General features: G+C 34.1%; 1 long non-coding RNA gene across 1 annotated transcript in view; it reads left to right on the forward strand.

The window, feature by feature from the left end:
* The window catches only part of LOC141500001 (uncharacterized), a 49799-nt gene extending 42191 nt beyond the window's left edge, over positions 1 to 7608 (forward strand). The window contains exon 4 of the long non-coding RNA XR_012471822.1: positions 7176 to 7608. This is a non-coding gene — a long non-coding RNA (uncharacterized LOC141500001). The remainder of the gene's footprint in view (positions 1 to 7175) is intronic.
* The last annotated feature ends 1296 nt before the right edge of the window (positions 7609 to 8904 follow it).

The raw sequence follows: 8904 nt of genomic DNA on the forward strand, positions 1-8904 counted from the left end.
CCTTCCTTTTGGTCTATAAGAAGCCCTTATTAGCCAATGGTTTTTAATTTTGATTTGTCATTTACCTAATAAATTTGATAGAGATTCCAAATCTCCTTGATTATAGAAATTTGCTATAAAAGAAAAAAAGAGGGACATAGATATCATAGAATAGGGGAAAAACTCCCTTAGGTCTGTATGATTGCAGGCATGCACATACTTTTTTATCTATGCTATTAATTCTTTCTTAACTCCAGAGAATCAACAAAACAAAACAAAACAAAACAAAAATCAAGGCTTGATTTAAAATGACTTCTCAGAAGTAAATGCTCACCCTGAGAATTTAGCCATAGCCTCCACCATACCTCTGGATATTTGGGATGTTGATTCCAATTTTGCACTGGGGGTATGATCTAAGAGACTGATGAAACACTTCCATTCAGATTTTAAGTCCTTTATACTCTGTTTCATGGGAGAAAAGAATAGAGTTGTTCAGCAACCTTTATTCACACTTCTCAGAGAGTTTCTATGTCCAGACTTTTGAACTGGAATTTTATCTGATTGTTTTTTAAAGAGGGATCTTTGTGGAAACTCAATAAGTAGAAATCCTTATAGTTATTATACAAGAAAAATCAGGAAACTTTTTTACTATTTATTTCCCAGATTGAGGAGGGCAGAAGAGAACATGACAGGTAGCTGCAGCCTCCTTTAATTGCCTTAATTTCTGTCTCAAAGACTGATATTCTATATAACTTCTTTGTTTTGGTGAGCTCTTATTTCTTGCTTAAGCCTTGGAGTATAATACTTAGAACCTCCTTTCTTCCTTCTCTTCCCTCATCCCAAACACAGAAACACACACACACACACACACACACACACACACACACACACACACACACACTATGAGGACTTCTGTGAGTTTGGCCTTAAAAATGGTTATTAAATATGTGTTAACCTCCTGAGTTTGTCCTAGGAACAAATGTTAACATCCAGGGTTTGGCCTCAAGAAAGAACAAAACAGAATTAGATTAACATAAACGTTTATTGATATCTGTCTGAGTTGCTGATTATGCAGGTGTGCATGGCGGGCCCAGTTAGAGAACAGCTTTCAAAAGGACTTTTTATACAATTTCACCATCAGAAACCAGTATTTGAAAAGCTAATTGTCCAGCAAGAGAGTGACCTTCAAGTTAGGATGGCTGAGATATTATTCACACATCCAAGGAGGTATATTCAGAAGAACATGCCAGGAGGGATGGCTTCTCCCAAACCCAGGATCTTTGTGCCTTATTCATTTTGCCAAAACCTCCACAAAACATTGTGAATTTTCCTCTCTAAGATGTCAGCACTACTCAGTGATCATTAATGGGGATTAGAGGTTGGTAATGCACACATACCTAAGAACAACTAGAAGCACAGGGGCCCATCTTTAGTAGGGTTAATAACAAACATTTTAAGGTTTGTTTATTTGAAACAAATACTTAAGTAATTAGGGAAAAATCAGGAATATTCTCTTTGATTATATCTTCTTAAAGGAACAGAAATTATTAAGAATAATGTTTTCTATTTTTAAAGTCTTAGTTAAATCACAAAATCTAGGTGGCACAGTGGATGCAGTTCTGGACCTGGAGTCAGGAAGGCTTATCTTTTTGATTTCAAATCTGGCTTCAGACTCTTACTAGCTTTGTGACCGTGGGCAAGTCACCTCCCCTTGTGTCCCCAGTTTCCTTTTCTCTAAAACGAGCTGGAGAAAGAAATGGCAAACTATTCTGGCATCTTTGCTACAAAAACCCTAGAGAAATCTTTTGTGAAGGGAAGAATCAATCATTGTGGGAAACTTCATTGTCTTATTTTAAGAAATTGTCACAGTCACCCCAGTCTTCAGCAATCACTATCTTGATTAGTCAGTAGCAATCAACATTAAGGCAAGAGCCTTCACCAGCAAAGATTGTGATTTGTTGAATGCTCAGATAATGGTTAGCATTTTTAAAGGAATAAAACAATTTTTAATTAAGGTATGCTTATTGGTTTTTTCTTTGTTTTCAAAGACAGAACCATTGTACACCTAATAAACTTAAATTTTTATATGTGCCAGTAAGCCAAAATATTCATGTGACTTGTTTTATTGTGTTGGTTTGGAACTGAACCTGAACATATTGCCAAATTATGCCTGCACCTTTCTGGTGTCTAGAAATCTAGAGCAGAATTTCTTAGTCATTTTAATGTGATGTTCTTTTGCCTGTCTGGGGAAGTCTCTAATACCTGCATATTGTTAACTACACTTATAATTGAGGGAAATGCTATATTTCTTTTCTTTTCTTTTTTTTTAGGTTTTTTTTTGCAAGGCAAATGGGGTTAAGTGGCTTGCCCAAGGCCACATGGCTAGGTAATTATTAAGCGTCTGGGTCTGAGACCGGATTTGAACCCAGGCACTTCTGACTCCAAGGCCGGTGCTTTATCCACTGTGCCACCTAGCTGCCCCAAAATGCTATATTTCTGTAAGTGTTTATTAAAAATAAAGATGCAATCTTTTTTCTTAATATGTATATATATATATATATATATATATATATATATATATATATAGAGAGAGAGAGAGAGAGAGAGAGAGAGAGAGAGAGAGAGAGAGAGAGATCGAGATCTAGGGGATAAAGCATTGATACTGCAGTCAGAGGAGGATCTCAGTACTTTGGTTCAAATAATTCCTTTGACACTTTCCTTAGTAACTTGAAGCAAATCTCTTAACTTTCTTGAGTCAGTTTTGTTAAATATAAAATTGGCTCTGTGTGTGTGTGTGTGTGTGTGTGTGTGTGTAGAATAGGTGCTCTTTTAGGTCCCTTCTTAATTTAGAGTCTATTAATTAAAGTTTTCATTCAACTACATGGTCTCTTGTCCACCTCCCCTCTGGTCCACCTTCCTGGAACAATGGAAGGAAGGGAAAAGGAAAAGCTATGGACTTAAACTCATTTTTCTCTTGTCTGTGTGACTCTTTGTGACCATTTGGAGTTTTCATGGCAAAGATATTGGAGTGGTTTGCCACTTCCTTCTCCAGCTCATTTTGCAGATGAAGAAATTGAGACAAACAGGGTTAAAGTGATTTTCTCAGGGTCTCACAGTTAATAGGTGTCTAAGGTTGTGTTTGAACTTAGGAAGATAAGTCTTCCTGACACTAAGCCCAGCATTCTATCTACCTAGAGGGCACATAGTGGACATTTATTAAATTCTTGTCTCTATCCTTCAGTTTTTCAATTAAATTTCTAACTTTCCTTCTAGCTCTAAATCTGCCATTCTAAAATCTTCTCTTCTATTATTTCTGCCTTTGTAAGCTACCAAGCCTTCAAGAAGTCAGTTTTCAAGGCTAGCTTCTTCTTTTTCTTTCTTTTTGTTTTTGTTTTGCAAGGCAATAGGGTTAAGGTTACACAGCTAGGTAATTATTATGTGTCTGAGGCTGGACTTGAACTCAAATCCTTCTGACTCTAGGGTTGGTGCTCTGTCCACTGTGCCATCTACCTGCCCTCATTGCCAGTTCTTTGATGAAACTGTCATTGATTTCCTCTCAAATTGATGTGGTAATTTTCTTTCCCAACGTTCAAAACACTATAACTTTTAATGACTCTATCTAAACTCTGCCTTTTTAAAAATTGATTTCTTTATTAAAATTATTAACATTTTTCTTAAATTTAATTAAAAGTTCCTGAAGGGTATAGACTTGTTGAATCTACCTTATATTTATATTTCCTGCAGTTTCATATACATATTAAGCACTCCAAAAAAATCATTATGATTTGACTCAGGCTATAACTTTTAAAGTTCTCTTTTTTGTTACCAATTTTTTTTTTTAGGTTTTTGCAAGGCAAATGGGGTTAAGTGGCTTGCCCAAGGCCACACAGCTAGGTAATTATTAAGTGTCTGAGATCGGATTTGAACCCAGGGACTCCTGACTCCAGGGCCGGTGCTCTATCCACTACGCCACCTAGCCGCCCCTGTTACCAATTTTAATTTACATTTTTTGTTTATCTTTGCTGTTTAAGTACATAGATATCTCCCATACTACAAATATAACAAAACATGAAATTCAGAATGATTTTACATGTGAAGGGAGCTTCTCTACTTTTGATAGAAGTTTTTGGTAAGTTTAAAAAAATATCATTAAGGCTATATACATGATTTTACAATTTACATATTTTAGACTTTAAGACTCAATGAAGATCTATTAAGGTGCTTTACATAGAAGTTAAGCGCTATTATTTTATTAGATACCGAGACAATAATGTATCCTTTTGCATGGTTATGTAATAAGAGAAGTGCTGGAGGGCATCTAGGTGGCACAGTGGATAGAGCACCGGCCCTGGAGTCAGGAGTCCCTGGGTTCAAATCCGATCTCAGACACTTAATAATTACCTAGCTGTGTGGCCTTGGGCAAGCCACTTAACCCTATTTGTCTTGCAAAAATATAAAAAAAACCCCAGCAACAAAAATAAAAAGAGAGGTCCCTTACTGCCTCATTTTTGTCTTGGTATCCCCAGCCCCCATTATGGTACCTTACACATAATAGGTACATAATGCTGATTGTTTCCAGTTAACTCCAATAAATATTCATACTTTATTATGTAGGAGAATGGATGGACTTCCTATGAAACATTTATACTGGAATGTAGAGATTAGTCAAACAGGATGGGCTTCAGTCTTTGTAGTAGATGTAGTACCCACATTAATTAGATCATAGATTCAATGAAATCTCAGAGTGTTGACCTATTATCTCTCTATCTTTCTAACTTTCTAACTTAATTTTTTCTCACCTGGAATATTGTCAAAGATTATGAAAAGATATCACAGGTTCATAGATTTAAAAAAAATTGAATAAGTCTTTTGAGATTGGTTACATCATTTTGCAATTGAGGAAACTGCATTTAGAGAGGATAACACCTATGAGATCACATAGGAATTAGATGGAAGAGTCAAGATTCTAACACAGGTCATATGACTTCAAATTCAGTATTCTTTCCCTTTCATCACACTACTTTCTCTTTCTATGATATATTTTCCTTCACACAGATGCCAAAACAATCTTGTTAATGCAAAGCTCTGGTCAGATACTTCTTTCACTTAGAAATCTCTGGTGGCTTCTCAATGACTATGAATAACAAGTCTAAATGTTTGTCCTAGCATTTCAGGTCTGCAGCAGTCAGGTTTCCACTTAACACCCCTTCATTTGTGAAATGTGGCAGTCAAACTGGATGACTTACTACTCCCCATTCTTAACGTTTTCTTCATCTTCACAACTTTGCTTTCAATGTCTTCCATGCCTGGAAAGTATCCTCTTCATTTCTGCCAGTTGAAATACCTCCCTTCCTTAAGTTCCACCTTTCATAAAAGCTCTGTTTTTGTCCTTGATTTGAAAGTGAGTTTCCTCCTTAAATTTCTCATAGCATTTTTTTACTTTACTTTGATTAATTCTTTGATTAATTCATAATTTTTTCTTTCCTTCTACCTCCCAAGACAACCCCAGAAACTATATGAAAACAATTACTGAACACTTTTCACACAATAAAATCAAATCTAAATAATTGAAAATTGTTGATAACTGATGGGTAGGCAGAGCTAATATAATAAAAGTGACAATTCTACCTTAATTAAATTACTTAGTATCATAGCAAACTAACAAAAATTATTTTATCAAACTAGAAAAAATAGTAACAAAATTTATTTGGAGAACAAAAAGTCAAGAATATCAAGGAAATTGATAAAAAAAACTGCAAAGGAAGGTGGCCTAGCTGTACCAGATCTAAAACTATACTATAAAATAGCAGTCATCAAAACTTCCTGACACTGGTTAAGAAATAATGGACCAATGGATTATAATAGGTAGAAAAGAAACAGTAGCAAATGACTATAAACACAATGTTTGATAAACATTTAAACACAAATATTTCAATAAGAACTCATGAGAAAGAACTGATGAGAAAACTGGAAAATAGTATGGCAAAAACCAGACACAGATCCACATTTCACATCATATACCAAGATAAAGTCTAAATGGGCTCATGATTTAGACAGAAAAGGTGATATATAAGCCAAGTAAGAGAACAAAGAATAGCTTATCTGTCAGATCAAACAAGAGATAGAAAACATTGTAAAATGGATCATTTTGATTACATTAAATTGAAAAGGTTTTGCACAAATAAGACCAAAGCAACCAGGATTAAAAGGAATACAGGAAGTTGGGAAACAATTTTTACAGCTAGCATTTCTAAAAGACTCATTTCTAAGATATATAGGAAACTAAGTCAAATTTAAAAGAATACAAGTCATTCCCCAATTGATAGATGCTCAAAAGATATAAACAGGCAGTATTCAAATGAAGAAATTAAAACTATATATAGTCATATAAAAATGCTCTAAATCATTATTGATTAGAAAAATTCACATTAAAACAACTCTGAGGCACTACCTCACACCTTATATCAAAATGGCTAAAATGAAAAAAAAAAGGAAATTGATTAGTATTGGAGGGAATGTGGGAAATTGGGACATTAATGCATTGTTGGTGAGCAAATTGTGATATATGAATGTGATGGAGTATTATTGTTTTCTATGAACTCATGACTTTGGAAAAGCCTGGAAAGACCTGTTGCTTGGGGCAGTGAGTAGAACCAGGAGAACATCGTATACATTACTATTAACATTGTGTGATGATCAACTATGATGGACTTAGTTCTTCTCAGTAGTAGAGTGATCAAAGTTAATTCTAAAGGACTTGTGATTGAAAATATCATCCACATCCAGAGAAAAAACTATGGAATCTAAATGCAGACCAAATTTAATGTTTAAAATTTGTTTTATGTTTATGCCTTATGTTTTTTCCCTTTCGTGAATTTTTCCCCTTTTGTCCTGATTTTATTCCACATTATGACTAATATTTAAATATGTTTAACATGGTTATATATGTACAACATGTATCAGATAACTCGGTGTCAAGCGAAGGAGGGAGGGAAAAGAGGGAAGGGGAAAATGTAGAACTCAAAATCTTAGTAAAAAATGAATGTAGAAAACTATCTTTGAATATAATTGGGAAAACACATAAATGTATTAAAATAAAATTTTAAAAATTAAAAAGTGCATGCAATTTAAGAATTATGTGATTTCATTGTGGTATATGAATGTAATGGAGCAGGTTTTTTTTTTTTCTATAATAGGGAAGGGATTTCAGAAAACCTGGAAGGATTTACATGAATTAATGAACTTGTTCCTTTCAAAAGTATAATAATCAAAGACAATTCTAAAAGACTTGTGATGGAAAATACCATCAATATCCAGACAGGGAACTGTGGAGTTTAAATGCAGAAAAAAGCTTACGATCTTCAGTTTTTAAAATTTGTCATGTATTATGTCATTTTTTCCCCCTCTCAAGTGTTTTTTCCTTCTGTTTGGATTTGATTCCTCTTTCACAACAAAATTAATATGAATCTTATGTTCAGCATAATTACACATGTTGAGCCTATATTAGATTGCTTTATTTCAGGGGGTGGGGGTAGGAAAGGGAGGGAGAGAAAAAGATGTAAAACTCAAAACCTTGCCATAAAAACTTGGTGAAAACTATTGTTGCATGTTGTTGGAAAAACAAATAAAAATATTCTTAAAACAAAGAACTATGTGATTTTAGTCATTTTATTTCCCATTTTCTTTTATTACCACTGTCATTATGGAAATGGGAGGGATTATTGAGAAATGAAGATAATTTTGAATTTTCATTTATAAGATGAGTTGCTTTAGCCAATGAAATTCATCACTTGATGGTAAACCTTCATGGTGAGCCTGTCTTTGGAGTGCAAAAAGAGTCTATTCCTATTCCATATATGAAGACTTACCAGATAGGTACAATTAACCAATGTTTGAATTCCCTGGGTATTTCCCTCCTAGAGTCCATGATCATATCCATGCCAATATGAAAATGAGAATAGAATACTTTTGGAAGGCTTCATGTAAAGTATATAATAAAAGTTTATTTATAGATTGATTTAATAAAAATCACTGTTTGCTTGACTCTAGATCTGTATAAGGATCCATGCTTGTTAGGTATTAAGAAAGTGATTTGGACTTTTTCTAGCCTTTGTTAATTATAAATTGATTAGAAATCTCCATTCTAGGTCTCTGAAAAATAGAAAAAAGGGATATATACATCATTATAAATATGTGTATACAGACGTGTGTGTGTATATATGTATAGACACATATAACACATTTAAGGCTATATGGTATATATATATATATATATATACATACATTTATATATACCTATATATATGTATATGGTATGCACACACATATAGCTATAGCCTCACATGCATAGATGAATACATGCATACATACCTGGAAATCTGATGAGATTTCCTAATGTAATTTCCTAAAATAAATCTCCATGTTAGGAGAACACTGAGGAGGCTTTAGAGAATACTTATATTATCTAAAATGGAAGTGCTTTGCGTCCTCCAAAACATGAGCTGGGGGATAGCCTCCTTTAATCAGTTGCATAAACGGAATGCATCTGAAAAGACTATATCTTTTAAACAGGTGAGACAGAGTCAATCACTCCCTTTCTAGTTGTGAATTCTTTTTTTATTATCTCCATTTTGCTGTACACAGAACATGATTATTACTGTTCACCCACATACTATTATCATGAACTGGTCAGAGGGAAGGATTCCTTTTCCCTCCCCCCTCTCTTTTAACCTCTAATTCAATGAACCTGGAGTTACTTATTTCTATTCTGTGTTGTTTGTCCTTCACAATTTTAAGTGTGAGCACTGAATCATAGTGATGTTGTAGTCAGTATTCTAATTGGGATGCTGAAGTCAACTGTTCTAGCAAGAAACCCTGAGAAGTCCTAAAACTTGAGCCTGAAGTGGGTTTTGAACTTGGATCTGG

This window comes from Macrotis lagotis, chromosome X, assembly GCF_037893015.1.
Source record: "Macrotis lagotis isolate mMagLag1 chromosome X, bilby.v1.9.chrom.fasta, whole genome shotgun sequence".
Classification (NCBI taxonomy): domain Eukaryota; kingdom Metazoa; phylum Chordata; class Mammalia; order Peramelemorphia; family Peramelidae; genus Macrotis; species Macrotis lagotis.